Source organism: Dasypus novemcinctus, chromosome 26 (genome assembly GCF_030445035.2).
Source record: "Dasypus novemcinctus isolate mDasNov1 chromosome 26, mDasNov1.1.hap2, whole genome shotgun sequence".
Lineage (NCBI taxonomy): Eukaryota > Metazoa > Chordata > Mammalia > Cingulata > Dasypodidae > Dasypus > Dasypus novemcinctus.
Genome location: NC_080698.1, coordinates 20343368 through 20359785, shown reverse-complemented (window position 1 = coordinate 20359785; position 16418 = coordinate 20343368).

Genomic DNA, 16418 nt, shown 5'->3' with positions numbered 1-16418 from the left:
TCCACCTGCACCACTTACTGGCTGAGTTACCTTGGGACAGCCACTTATCCTATCTGAGCTTCAGATTCCTCATGTGGAATCTGAAAAATAATAACATCCATCCCTTAAAGTTGCTGTGGGGAGTAAAATACCTAACACAGTGTCTGGCAAGAAGTAAGGATTCAGAAAGGGGTAGCGAGTATGTTATGTTGTTTCCTGACCTGGGATGGCACTTTTCCATGTTTTCTCCTGATTTATCTGAACCCTCTCAGAAATCACAGATACACAGATTTCCCATCAGGCCCAGAACATCAAAACTGGGCCTGCCAATTTCCCTGTTAAACACTTTTCCTTTTCCCCTTACTAACCCCTTTGTTTTCCCGTTCATGAGGTCAGAAATGTGCTTACTTGTCCATTCCATGAGGACTGAGGTAAGCCCAGTGGTGAGCGAAGCAGAGAAGACCCCTGAGCAGGAGAGACAGAATGGTCGACAGCAACAACGATCGAGCCAGGATAAACCAAATGTCCTGGCAACACTCGTCAGGGCCCCTAGCCCGCCTAGGGTGGGATAGGTGGGGTTGGTGGGGAGGCAGGGGAAGTTAGCTTAGCTTTCATCTATAACAAAATCCTGTACGACCCATCCCAGCCTACCCTCCTCCAAGTCCGAGCCTCTGGTTACCAGGGACAGCAGGCAAGCAAGCGGAAGAGGTGCCACCATCACGCATTCTGTCTGCAGCCAGCAGCCCATCTCTCTAGATGACGCACAGGGTGTTAATATGGTTGTGTCCCAAGAGTGAACAGTTACTTCTCATGTGTGGGCAAGTACCTTTTCTACTTTACAGCTCAATCCTTAGTCCTTCTCATAGGTTGTACTGGGTGAGCACATTATTTCTAATACTTATATAATATTAGACTTTTAACCCATTATTTCTGCAAATAAGGTAAAATAGGGACTGATTTTAAAGGGATAAGCAATGTCCCTATACCATTTACTGAAGAATCAGCCAATCACGTCCCCATTAATTTTAAATGCCAACTTTCTCATACACAAGATTTCCATTTACTCATGAGTTTATTTCTGGGCTCTCAGTTCTGGTCTATTTGTCAACGCCACACTTTTATAATTGCTATAACTCTAATATGTTTTGACCTGATAGGGCAAGCTCTGCTTTCTTCTTTAAACTTTTTTTGGATGTTTTTTGAAAGTCATACTATTAAATGTCTACAAAAAAGGCTGAGTCCATCATTTTATGTATTTCTGAAAATTCACCTCATATTAATTTATTACATACTCATTGTTTTTCCATATTATTTTCACTTGTCATCTCAGAATCTGTTAGTTTGTATACATACACATAAAAATGGGGTTCATAGATGTTGGAAGGCATTTATTCTCCCGGGCTCAGTTTCTTCATCACAACAACCTATCTCATAAGGTATTGGGAAGATTTTGTCAAGGTAAGGCATATAAAGACCTTAGCAAACAGATATGGAAAATTCTCTGTGAAAAATATGTCATTATGAAAAATATGTTGTGAGTTTTAAAATGCTACACAGTGTTCAGTGCCATTGTTAGAGAAATTGGCTTGATTATTTCACATTTGAATAGAAGCTTGGGAATCTGTATATCCTTTTGGTATTCAGGCAATGGAAATTTTGATGGCTCATCTTTATTCCATGGTTGCTACTTTTAAGGCATTTAACAGCAGACCAGATGTCCAAATCTGTGGCTCTTAGCTACAGCCTGCAAAGGTAACCCCTAAATTTCAAACAGTGCATGTAATAAATACACAGGGGCAACACATGATGCAACAGGATAATCCAAGGGGTCAAGAGTCTGCAGCCCAGGAAAATTATCTTATTAAATGATTATCAGGAAATCAATTGTTTCAGTGCATAAATAACTGTCATGTGCAAATAATTGGTTGTCACATTGTATTTGCTGCTGCTCAACTGGAGGAAAAGGAAAATGCAATAGTGTGAAAATAAGTCCATAAATATCTCCAAAGCGACAACTGCAAATTTAATTAACTGAGCAATTGAGTCCAACTTCTTTAAATTTAGATCTGAAATATGAGGGGTTCCTCCAGAGCTTTATTCTTGTTATAATGGTGTAGGGGGAACTAAAGGAAAAAAAAAAAGCTCCATTAAATCATTAAATTTAACCCAGTAATGTTTGACATTAAGGGGGCATTCAAAGGAGGAATCACTGTGTCCTTCATAATCAGCAGAATATTCCTTCCTTCCCTTCTTTCCTTTTACTCTCCTTCCCTCTCTTCCTCCCTCCCTTATTCTCTTGCTGTGACATCCACATTGATACTCATGGTCTCTCATTCTCTCTCTAACGCCCACAACAAACACACCAAGCAACAAAAATGCACCCCAGTGGGTCTATCTTTTCCTAAGAAATAGAACAAGGTTCACAGTAAATAATTCCACTACATTAAACAAGCACTATGACTCCTACTAAGTGTAATGCTGTGAGCATTGGGTACTGTGGGAATTAACATGGCGCCTAAGATGTGGCCCCAGCCTTCCCCCCAAGGGCCCAAAGCCTCGAAGAAGAGCAAGAGATTTGGGTGTATACGGCACACCAAGTGCACTGGGCTGGGTCCCTGTGGAGATGGCACTGGGTTTGATGGGGGGAAAAAACAGGATGAGGAAAGGCTCTTCACTCATCAGGTCACATGAATTGCACAAGTCGTCAGGACACTGGGCTGAAGGCCAGTCTTTGTAACAAGATACATCTTCTTCCTGCCGTCTCTTGCTCCACACAGATGCAGGTCAGGTCAGCAGGGTCTCGGCCGGCCCAGCTGGTATTCTGTCCCAACTCTGAGGACTGTTACCTCTTCGGGTGGCAGGTTGGGTAAGTGGACTTGGAGTCTGCTCTCCAGATCCATGCCTCCTTCTTCCCCTTTCTTCCTTCTGAATTAGTTTCCCAGGGCTGCCTTTACATAGTACCCCAAGCCAGCTGGCTTCCCCTAACAGAAAAGTGTTTTCTCGCAGTTCTGCAGGCCAGCAGTTGGTCATCCTGAGGTGGACAGGGCCGTGTGGCCACTGAAACCCATCTGGGTGCCTCCTCCCTTCCTCCCTAGTTCCTGGTGGTGGGCCTGCAGTCCTTGGCCCTCCTTGGCCTGCAGCTGCAGCACTTCAGCCACCGCCTCCGTCATCCCATGGCCTTCTCCCACGGCCTGTGCCCATGCCTCAGCGCCTCTTCTCCTCTTCTTCTGACACTGATTGTAGTGGATTAAGGGCCCACCCCACTCCAGTATGACCTCACCTAAGTAATTCCATCTGCAGCAAACTTATTTCCAAATAAGGTCACATTCTGAGGGACTGTGGGGTGGACTTCAACGTATCTTTTCAGGGGACATAAGTCAACCCTTGCACCTACCCACCTCCCTCCATTCCTTTCCCCTTCCCTCCCTTCTTTCCGTCCTTTTACTTTCCCTCCCTCCCTTCTAACCTCCCTCATTCTCTCTTGCTGTAACACTCACATAGCCCCTCATGGTCTCCCATTCTCTCTCTCTCCAACACCCACAACAGACACACGAGGCAGCAAACATCAGTCTCGAGGTTTATATTTACAGTGGGCTAGAAAGTCCATGTTTGACTTTACCCTTCATTGTCTTCTTGATAGAGCTTTTACCTTAGTCTTAAACTGTGGAGGGGGAGACTTCAAGGAACGAAGACAGACTAACACATAAATGCAGTACTTTGTTTTCCATGTGGCTAGCAAGCTGTATTTGTCTGCTACATCTGGCGGATGGGAGCAGGTGATCACCAAACTCCTGATGGAGAATTTCACACAGGCTGCCCCAGTAGGAGACCATGTGTTTGAGGAGCTGAGATCTGAGCTGGGCATTGTTTGACTAGAGCACAAACAATTTTATATTTGGGGAAATGTGGACATGAGGTTCACCCTGGAAAAATCCTATGTTCCCTCCATTTCTATCCTGTGAATTAGGCAGACCTTCAAATCTAGGACCTCTTTAATTAAGCCCTGCTTTATTTAAAATCACTCTATAAGCTCCTCATCTTTGAACCCTATACTTAGGTTAGAAGACTGAGAAACAGTGCCAGAAATGTATTTACTCCTAGAGGCCTTGGGCTGATATTGCCATAACAATACTTGAAATCACGACAAACTCTGGATAGTGTACAAACAGGCACCTATCACCTAGGACCATGAATCCTCAGGACATTTCTAAATAGGACATGTTGAGCACCCACTTTAAACATCTCACTGATGTCTGTGACAGTCTCATGCCTCTAGGAAATGGTACATTTTTTTGAGGTTTGTGATCACAGTTTAGGATAATTGGCAAGCGATGGCACTGTCAGCTTGTCGATAGCACTTGGCAACTGAAAGTCTGTGATCAGGAAGAAGAACAAGTACTTGGAGAGCATTAACTGTGTGCTGGGTGCTGTCATATGTTCTGTGATCACAAACCTGTAGGGTAGACACAATTAGTATCCTCCCTTTATAGGTCAGGAAACAAAGGACAGCAAGGGGTGGTAATTTGCTCCTTTGATCACTCCACTAATAAGGGTATGACAGAATGTCAGGTCCATGAGGGCAGGGGTCTTTGTTTTTTCCTGCTGCATCCCAAGCATCTGCACAGGGCAGGGCACACTGTAGGTGCTAAGCAAATACTTGTGGAGAAATGAAATGGCAGAACTGCAATGGAAACCCAATAGCCTGGTCCCAGAGTCTGTGCCCTTAGTGCGATGTCATTTCTCTCTTCTCTCTTCTCCCCACGTTTCCCCGTATTCTCCCCAGATTAGTAGCTTTCAAGCATGAGCACAAGCACACATCAGTATCACCTGGAGGGCTTGAAAAGCACAAATTATTGGGCCCATCCAAGAGTTTCTGATCAGTAGGTCTGGGGTGGGGCCTACAAGTTTGCAATTCTAGCAAGCTCCATGGCGAGCCTGATGCTGCTGGTCCAGAGACCTCACTTTGAGAACCACTGTCCTAGATCACAAAACCCATCTCTAAGCCCATGTATTTATACATTAACCTCCTTTCCATTCTCCACCACAAGAAGGAAAGCTTATCCTGTACACAATGCCAGGGTGGAGTGAAAGAATAACTGTAAATGGATTTGTCTCCATTTCATCAGAAGAAAAGTCTAGCAGCAGAAGATATTTCTGGCATAATAGAGAGTAAAGAGGACCTAGAATTAACAAGTAGAAAACCTAGATTTAAGTCCTGGATCCATTTTGCTCTAGCAGCATGGCCTTGGGCAAGCCAATTGACTTTTCTGCTTCTTATTCTGTAAAATGGACAGATGGAGAACCCCTGCCTTTTTTATACCCAAGGCTATCAGGAGAATTAAGGGATAAAACAAGGACCACACACATAGACTCTAAAGGATTGTAGAACTGGTACGTGCTATTATGTAGTCAGCTCATGAAGTCATAACAGTCTTGAAGCTAGAATTAACTCTGGTGGGTGATGGGTGAGTTCAGAAAGAAGCGGGGGCTCTCTTTATATACTATACAGCCAAAACAAAATGAAACAGCGAGATGTTTCCAAGTGGAACACGAAAATTAAAGCTATATACTTCCAGATGAAATATACTTCATTATCACAGGCCAAACATAAAATAAATAGGGCAGAAATACAGCTATCTGTTCCCATAAAGAACAGGGAGGAAATTTGGGGAACAATTCCTGAGTAACTTTAAATGGCTCTTCTATCTTTTTACTGCAGAGCCAAGAAGGGCAGAAAATTATGACAAACTAATTATTATGATGGATGGGGAGCCAGTCCCTTACGTTAGCTACACTGCTGGAGCAAAGAGCAGCTCTACAGTTCGCATTCTTCAAAAGGCAAGACACTCTGGCTGATAATGGGCAATACAGATTAACAACATTATGTTAAAACAGGATAATTATTCTTTTTCATTTCCGAGTTCTTTCCCATGAACCTGTTCCCGCCTTACGTTTCTCTGTTTCTTGTTTCCAAGGCACTATCTGTGTATATCAAGCAGGTTCCTCTCCAGCTAATTAAAGGTGACGTTGTGCTTGCTTTTCTCGCAGTTTCCAACTGCAAGGGTCCAGGGACTGGGGATTGATGAAACCACTTTCAGAAAGGGAACCGCCCTTTCCGAAAACAGGATGAAGCCATGGGAGGAGGTGTTTTGAGAAGACCAGGAATACAAAGAAACATGTTCTGCTCTGCAAAAAATAATAATAATAATTTTGCTCCTCTTTTCTTTGTTTTAACTTTTAAGTGCTTTTTTGAAAATTGTAACAATGCGTTCAGCAATCTGGTATGAGGGTGATGAACTAGAATTAAGAGGTGGACAATTTTACTTCAGCAGGAGGTAAATTCCAGACAGCATTACATAATTAAGCAGGCATCCAGCTATGCAAAGGAATAAATTGATTCATTCCTTTGCTCACTCATTCATTCAGTTAGTCAGTGAGTCACAACAAATATCTAGTAAGTACTTACACATGCCAGGCACTGAGCTAGGCCCTGGAGATACATTAGTGAACAAGACAACATGGGTCCTGCTATTAAATAGTAAGGGTTAATTTAGAAAGAATTCTCCAGAGAAACAGAACCAATAGGACATATATGGGGGGGGGGGGGAGACTGATTTATTATTAGGATTGGTCCCCATGTCACCATGGGGGCTGACAAGCCTGAACACTGTAGGGCAGGCCACAAGACAGAAATTTTGATAAAGGTGAAATTGAAGACCTTAGTCAAAATTCACCAGGGGAAGCTGGCTGGCTGGGAGGTTGGCTGGAAATTCCTGCAAGAGCAATGCTGAAGTTAAGGTAAAAATACTTCTACCTCTGTAGCCCTCAGTTCTGGCTTTTAGGGGTTCCAACTATCTAAGTCCCCTCTCAGTTAGAGGTGGAGTGGGCATCACCATCACAGAATCATCAGGGTTGGGGAATGGACAATGGACGAGAGTAGACTTAGGGTTGTTCTACTGCAAACTTGTTGTGATCCTAGCAATGGAAGAACTTTCATCATGGATGTGGAGGCAGTGGCCACTGCAGATTCTGAGGGGAGGGAGAGGGAAAATAAGTGTAATTTGGGGGTGTTTTGGGGCCTTGGGAATTATCCTGAATGACATTGCAATGACAGATACAGATCATTGTATGTCTTGTAATAACTTGCAAAAATGTGTGGGTAAGAGTATAAACTACAAAATAAACTATAATCATCGCTTAATGGCAATGTGTTCCAAGATGTGTTCATCAATTGTGGCAAATGTACCACACTAATGAAGGATGCTGTTGATGTGGGAAAATGTGGGAGGGCTAGGGACTGGGACATATGGGAATCCCCTATCTTTTTTGTGTAACATGTATGTAATCTGAGTTTCTCTTTAAAAAAAAATTAAAAAGTATGTATTTTTTTAAAATCTCCAACTTATTAGGTGAGAGACTCCCCAAATTGCTGAGAACAATCTCCTTTGTTGATTGTAGATGCAAGCTCTGCTATGAAACGCCCTCACAGTAACAAGCAGGCCAGTGCTTAACCAAACAACTAGAAACCATAACCTAGTCAAGTGGACACCTGAAATTAACCATCACATCTACTATTCCAAATGGCAAATATGCAACATAATTGCAATTTTTAATGAGAGCCAAGAGGAAAAAGAAACAAGACGCTAAAATGGAGATTGACAGAGGGACCTGCTTTAGGTATGTACTCACAGAAGACACTTCTTGGGGTGGGGTGGCTAATTGATACTCCAAGGAAGAAAATGAGCCAAGCATTCAAAGAAGGGGAAATAAACGATCCAGACAAGAGAGCAGCGTCAGCAGGGCAGGAAATCCCAAGGCATGCTTGAGGACCTGAAGGAAGATCATTGAGGTCGGGAAAAGGGCAAGGCATGCTGCAGAGACACTCAGGGACCAGGTTAGGCAGGACCTGCGGGCCATTCCAGGGGCAGGTGTGGAGTCTGGCACTTATTCCAACTGTAAGAAGAAGGCATGAAAGGGTTTCTAGCAGGGGAATGAGGTGCTCAACATTTTCTCTTCTCTGTAAAGAATGGATTAAAGGGAGTGCAGTGGATAAGGGTAGCCATGAGGGGGCAGTAGTCCAAGCAAGAGAGGAGGGTGGTGGTAGTGAAAACGAAGTTAAGAGGGTAGGATGAAGGGATAATTTGGAGCTAGAATCCATAGAACTGGCTGTTGGATTTGGTGGGGGTTAGGGTCACAGAAAGGGGAGAAACATGGGTGAACTCAAGGTTTCTGACTTGAGCAAGTGGGTGAATGGTGGCCCCTTTTATTCAGATTGACTAGGAATAGATTTGGGGGAAAGAAAATTAAGATCCAGAGTGGATATCTCTCATCACCTTTGAGCCTACAAAAAGTCTCAGTGTTAGGATGTGTTCCACTCACTTAGACCTTGGGCCACTCGCACTCCATATGAGTTGTGTCTTGAGAGGCTACTTGGAAATATAGCTTATTGACTGGTCCAAGAAGAACCTTCCATTCAGACCCAGGAGTTCTCGCCCCAGCAGCAGCACACCAGGCCACATTCCCCTGCCCACAAGGAGGCCCAAGAGCCTGGCCACAACATGGGACAAACGTAGGCAAAACTCTGGGCCATCTTACCACTACAAAAACTCTCTTAATGATAATTCATAATATCTGTATGTCTCTTTATAGTTCCTATGTATTCTAAGGCAATGCCTCTTAAACTTTAAGGTGCATATAAATGTCCTGAGCATTGTGTTAAAACACAGATTCTGATTTAGTAGGTCCAAGGTGGGACCTGAGATTCCGTATTTCTAACAGGCTCCCAGGTGAGCTCTAGGCTACTGGTCTGTGGACTAAACTTGGAACAGCAGGTCTAGAATAAACCTTTTCTCACTGAATCCTACAGCCACCTTCAGGCAGGTTTAATCATCTCCATTCTGATGATGAAAAACTAAGAGTTATGGAGTTTTAAATTATATCTTATCCAAATAGGGAACATGAAGTCAATAGGAGGCAGACCTAGGATTTAAACCCCAGTTCACCAATACATTATAATAAATTATAATTAGAAAATTTGTGAGGCATGCAGATGCTAAGACTTATTTAATCAAACTGTCATTGGGAAATAAGTAAAAGAAAGTAATATTTAAACCAGACATAATCAATAAATTTGCATGAGGATCAATTCAGGAAAAAAATAAAACAATGTTTGAGAGAGGCACTGTATTTAACAGATATCTTTGTGTGTGTGTAATTTTATTCATTTTTAATTGAGGTATAATTTACATGCATTAAAGTGCACAGATCTGAAGTGTTCTATTTTATTCATTTTAATTGAAGTATAATTTACATACATTAAAATAGATAAATCTAATGTGTAACCACCACCCAAAACAAGATATAAAACATTCCCATCATGCCAGAAAGTTTCATCATGTCCTTTTTCAGTCAGCAACGTGATTTCTATCAGCAGTGATTAGTTTTGCTTATTCTTGAACTTTATATAGTTAAAATTATATACTATGTACAACTCTGACCTAGTTTATTTCTTCTTTCTTTCACATTTTGAGGTTCATAATGAATATTTTTTATCAGGAAATAACCTATATCTCACTGTGCAATATCTGCAGTTGTCCTTTGCCATTATTTTATGATTCCCCCACAATGAAAGGTGTGCCACTTGAGACTAAAATTATAGAAATTACAAATCTTACAACCACTGAGTATTTGACTGTAATAATAAAATAAAGTTTGGCCAAACTGTACTGTGGAGTAAAACACTTTTGAAGTTAGTTTGTCTTTTGCTAACTGACCTTGTGAGTTAGTTAATTGCAAATTGTGGATTTTCTCATGATGCCTCCTAATGCTGAACACTCTAAAACAAGATTTTTTTTTTCCAAGTAAAAGTGGAGCAGCAATAACAGCCACGCGTTTTAGATAAAGAAGAAGTATTCCATCGATGTGCATTGAAGGGCACACCTTTCCTCAGGTTACTTTTATATTCTTGGCACCAGCCCCAAGAAAGGCCAAAGTTTTATTGGACACACACACACACACACACACACACACACACAGGCTCAGCCTAAATCAAAGATCCCAGGCTCCTGCCAGGCAAACCCAACTAAAGGATACTCCTCTGCCAGCCAGACCTGGCTAGGAAAGATTGAAGCTCTTTTTTAAAAAATTATTTTTAAAGAAGCTTTAGATTACATAAATGTTACATCAAAAATATAGGGGATTCCTATATACCCAACCCCTTGTCCCTCTTCCACTTTCCCTCATCAACATCTTTCATGAGTGTGGTACATTTGTTACAATTGTTGAACACATATTGAAGCGTTGCTACTAACCATGGACTATAGTTTTACTCTGTCCCACACAATTTTATAGGTTTTGACAAAATGTATAATGATCTGTATCCATTATCGCAATGTCATACAGGACAATTCCAATGTCCCCAAAATGCCCCCTTGTTACACCTATTCTTCCCTCTCCTTCCATTCAGAACCTCTGGTGGCCACTGCCTTTATATCAATGATACAAGTTCTTCCAAAGAATGAAACTCTTGATCAGCATTAGACCACAAGGCCTCCAGCGGGAATGGACCTTGTTGCTTAGTCCTCTAAACACCCTAGTTTTCACATCTCTAAGGTGAGGAGCTCCAGAAATTAGATTGCAGTCCATGCCTTGAGGTTAGCTAACTTAAACCTTTCTACCCCAGTCAACTGCGGCAGCATCTGTCCTCTTGGAGCTGTGTGTTCCATTACACACACAGACACACACACACAAAACTGCTTAGTAACAGAAGGTGGATGGCAGGGGCACTACAGTTGTTCCTGCCCATTCTTCTGAAGCAACTTGACTTCTGTCCTGCTGACCTCTGCTATCTCTAGACCCATCTTTTTGTTGGCAGGGTTTGGGAGTAATTTTGGTTTGAGTAGATGTTTGTTTTCATTTCAGTTTTTATTTTTTGTCTCTGAGACAAGGTGGTAAAATCATTTCTCTTTTTACCATTTAAGCTGGGGTAATACTGAAAAATTTTAGGAAGTGCAAATCTTAACTTGTGTATTTGTAATTGGAAAGCTAGCCCAAAAAGGCACACAGTGACATGTCCAAGAAGAACAACAGCCTGTCCTATCTGTCTGTGTATGCCCAACACCAAGCCCAGGGCTGGGTGTATAGCAATGTTCAATAAATATTTGTTGAATTGATAGCATTTTTAAAACCTAAAATAATGCAAAATAGCACAGATATTTAAAAGGAATGATATAGCAGAGTTTCACTGACAAACTGCAGGAAGACAATAAAAATGTGCTTTTGAAAATTTTTATATCAAGAATATTTCATTTAAGTGATATCAAATCTTTGTAAGAAAAAGAAAACTGGCTTTCATTTTTATACTTTTCACCCAGTTGTAAATTTAAATGTTCATAGCACATGATTTTACTGTAGATAATTACTGAGTGACAATCACATATAGATATATTCACTTCCATTTAATCTAAAGTGACTCCCATAGGCATTCACTAATACATTGGAATTACACTTAGGTATTAGATTTTTAATCAAGAAATGATCACCCTTTTCATAAATGCTGATTTTGAAGGCACAGGTTGTCAAATATATGAGGAAATATTACTTTGGATGGTAAGCCACGTTTCTCACTAAAATATTGATATTATTTATCTGCCATATTTTTATTAACTTTGCTTGATTTAGTCCTCTGATTTCTTATAGAATCATTGCACTGAACAAGGCAGAGAGGGAGGACTCTAGAAGCACACTGCTTCCTCTCTGATTCTCCAACACAGCGAGGAAGCCCTCTGCTGCTTTCAGGTCCTTGCATCTGCCTTTCCTCTGTCTGGAATGGCCTGCCCCAGCTCTTCATGGGGCCAGTTCATTCTCTTCCTTCAGATAATTGCTTTTCTAACACCATCCGGGCTGCCCAATCCACAGCGCCTCCCTTTGGTTCCCTGCATCTCATCACACTTACTGCTCCGTAGTTGTTTGGTCTACTATCTGTGGACTTGTTAATTGTCGGGTCCACAAGAAAGGAAGCTCCATGAGGTCAGGGACTATATCTGTCATGTTCATCATGGTGACCAGGCACCTAATACTGAAGAAGGAATGAATAAATGGATGAACCCATCACTTCCATCTACAGCACACTTTCACCACACAAAACCTGGAGAATCAGCAGAAAGCCATTTCTAAACCTAGCCTCCCAGCACTTAATGAATGCAGGAGGCAATTAGTTGCAACCTTCCATGTTTCACATTTCTTTACATTCCTGTGGTGACAGGACAGTTACACAATAGAGAGCTACTCAGATGACATGGCTTTGGCTCACATGGGCAGAAACTTGGGTGAGAGTCAAAGGGCTGTTTCTCTGCAGTTTCTGGGAGAGTTCACACAGATACTGTACCATAATTCACCGCAATTGCTGAGTAGTCTTTAGTCAACTCAGGGGATACTTTTGAAGTTGGCAAGCTGGGAGATGTGCTAACTAGAGGTTACACTGAAGTGTTTATGATATCACTGCCTTTTACTCAGAGTGCTTAGAGCATTTAAATGCATTCATAATAGTTTTTTAATTTTAGTTACATTCATTTTAAGAACAATGCATGCTCATTATATAAAGCTGAGGGAAAGTGCACAAAAGAATTCAGAAAACCCCCCAAAAATCGCTATAATAGGTTTAGGTAGTGTAACATGGCTTTGGATGGAGGCTACTAGATTCTAACATCAGCTTGGACATTTATTTTGTGATTAAGATAGATTGCAAAGTGGACACAAATTCCCCCCATCCCCGTATCCACACCCACTTGCAATGTGACTATGCCACTCCTACAATCAAGCAGTGGTGTCTATATCTTCACCCCTTGAGTCTGGATTTGGCCATATGACTTACTCTTGCCAATGGGGTATTCGCAAACACGGCACAAGCAGATCCTTGAAAACTGGTTGGGTGATGAGGCATGCCCTCTCTTGTAGCTCAACCCCCTCTATTACCATGTGAACAAGCCCAGGCCAGTCCCCTGGAGGACGAAAGACCAGATGGAGAGAGGTTCAGCCATTCCAGTAGTCCCAACAAAGACCCAGAGATGAGAGTGAAGCCACGATGACCATCCAGCCCCAGCTCAGTCATCCTGGTCCAAAAAAATTGACAACCAACACACAGCATTATGGGAAGTAATAAATGTTTTTTTGTCTAAAACACATTTGTTTTGTTAGCAAAAGCTGATTAATATTGTGCTCCTATGTAAAATGCCCAAGCTCTTTAAACTGTGGTTTCCTAGTCTGTAAATTAAAATAGCAACAGCATGTTTCTCATAGACTTGCCTCAAGTATTAAATGAGATAGCATGTGGAACTGGCTTAACATGACACATGGGACATAGAAAGCACTGAAAACATTTTTATTTATATCCTTCCAGGTTTCTAAAAATAATTAATAGCATGCTCCTTTATTGTTCTCTATTCTGTTTTGTTGACGTAATGTTATACTATTTAACTATACCATAAAAATATTTACTCAAATTTTTCATTATTTATATTGCTTTCAACTTTTAAATTTTTAATCCCATCTGAGTCTCATAGAAGCACCCCTGCTGCCATACCGAAATGGAAGAAAATGTTGTCTCCAGAGCATTCAGGAACTTCCATGAAACTGTTTCAAGGAGAACTGAGTAAAAGTCTTATTTTGGAGCAAACAGAAAAATTCTGGTTGGTCCAATATAACAGCTTTATCTAATTGGACTGGGGAAAACACGGGGTCCCCAGGGCTTAAAAGCCATATTCTAGGAAGGCCTGTGCTCCATGTGGGACATCAAAAGCCACCTCGTCGCCCCCTATCGCATATCTTTGTTCTGAGACTAAGGTGGGTGGCTCACAGCAACTCTAAAATGAAGTGGCTGGTTGGTACCCAAATCATTAGAGTCAGCTGCAAAGGCTGTGGGAAACCTCCTGACTGGGATTAGGTCAGTATCATCCCCCAGCAGACCCTTTGCCTGAAGGGGCTGTCAGGATGTTTGCCCATCCCTGTGGGTCAGGGGTACAGTGCCTGAGAGTCTGGGGTTAAAGGTCATGGCTGCCACTCGCCAGGCTGCTCACTTCCTGCAGTGATTCTGGTGACCCACACTTTCGGAGGTCCTTGAGGGATGAATAGTCCTTCTCGTGTGGGCTTTAGTCTACGGAGAACCCCAGAAAGAGCATGTTAGCTCCGAAGCCTCTTAAAAGTGCTTTCTGAGGTTTGAACCAGGGAAACAACCAGCTGATGTCCAGGAAAGAGGAAGAGGTGAGGATTCCCCTTTGGAAAAGAACTGTGAGCTTCATGACAAAGACCAAAAAAGCCAGAGATTATTTCTGGTGTGCATCTCCATCACTGGGATTAAAGATAATAGGGATGATGATTCAAAAACAGTCATACCATGCATTCCTGAATCGGCAAGCCGGGTCTTACCACTGCCTTCATAAAGCATTTTAGCTTCTACTTCTTAGTTACTTGTTATGCATTCCAGCTATGCTATCTGCTTTGACCTACTTTTACTTTGCAAGAGGGGAAAATCTCTGTAGGAACTAGACTCAATCAATATCCAAGTTCCAACCAATTATCAAGTCAGCCGAACCACCGTTTCTGCCTCCAATTTTTGCCACAAAACTTCAAGAAAAATACAACCTCTTATTCTTCGGATTTATATCTTGTCATTCTATACAGTTTGTGGAATTTCATTGGTAAATCCAGCACAATGGAAATAGATGACTGGATTTATCCAGCAACTGCTTATCTTAGTTCTCTGTAAAGAGGAATGTCTCCAAAAATACTGTCATGCTTGCTTTGGGGCTCAAATTCCATGACAACTTTTATTGTCAACTGTAATAAACTTACATGGCCACTTAGGCAACAGACAAACATGCAGAATATTTGCCTTGATCTATTTATTTTAGTCAAAAATTTTTCCCTGCCTATTTTTCAAAAATATGTGCGGCAGCTTACAATAAGAGACTTGTAAGATGATGCAGTTAAAACAGCAGTGGGAAGAGGATATCAAAAAGCATACCAAGGGAGCAGGAATCTAAATATTACAGCTACCTCAGCTAATACAGGGGATAAGCATTAACTTTGGTTCTGACAGCACAGGAAACCCTGTGATCTGTTGGAAAGGCCAGAAGGTTTGGATTCAGATAGGCAGGGTTTGCTTCTCAATGGTTCACATGCTGTAGAATCTCCTGTGGAGAATTTTCTCATATTGGACTGTGTTGGTAAGTTGGCATGACGGTGGATTAATCTAACTTCACTGACTGAAAATTATCTCCCTCATCTTCCTCACCCCAGAATAATCCCCTCAAGATACCCATTATCTATTCCAGGTGCTCACCAAACAATCTGCTTCAATTAAATTCTACCGTTTTAAAAAATTACAACCTGAAATAAGATTGGGGAATTTGGGTAGAAAGACATTTGACAATCTTCGACATGTGTTTAAGCAAGAAACCCCCTCACCAGCAAGGGGATAAGTCAGCTCAGCACCATCTGAAGTAATCAAGAGTTGGGGCCATGGGAGTGGTGCAGGGACAGCTGCAGCTCCGGAATGATGGATTTAAACATCATCGGGGCTGGATCAGAGGTCTTGAGGGCTTTCTAAAGCAATGAAGGCAAGAGCAATTAACTAGCCCACTCTTGCTAAACTTACACAATCTTGGAATTCAGCATATCTGTGTCCAAAGGCTTAGCGCTAAAAGAAACTGAGTCAGCTTTTTCTCTGAGGGAGTTAGTCAAGGGGAAGGGGAACAGCTGTACTTCATGCCACTCTGGACAATGGGGTCACTGGTGACCCTGCCAAGCCATGCACCTTTTAAATTTCCAGTTCGAAGGAGGAACAGACATTCCCTCTAATCTCTTCCAGCTCCGCCCTAACAAACACACACACTCATGCTCTCATACTTGCATTGCTTATTATGGTAAATTTAAGCCTTAAAACATTAGGGGAGCACAAGGGATTTAAAGGTTGCTGTATATTTTGAATTTACAGCAAAAAAAATTGTTATTAAAAAATTGCCAGTCCTTTAGGATCTGCCGTTCATCTTAGATGCAAGTTTAGCCCAGCCTAACTCCATAACCTTTGTCGACTACGTGCATGGGTGAACAAACGAATTAGTGAATACCACTTCGTTAGGCAAAACCCTTAAGTACTACATATAAATAAAAGAGAGCCAAAATTGAGGAATTTATATAATCTTTTTTTAAAATTCTTTTAATTTTTTAAAAAGATATTTAGATTACATAAATGTTACATAAAAAATATAGGGGATACTCATATGCCCCACTCCCCACACTGCTCACATTTACCCACATTGACAACATCCTTCATTAGTCTGGTTCATTCCTTCCAATTGATGAACACATTTTGGATCATTGCCACTAAGCGTGGATTATAGTTTACATTATAGTTTACACTCTCTTCCACACAGTTCTGTAGG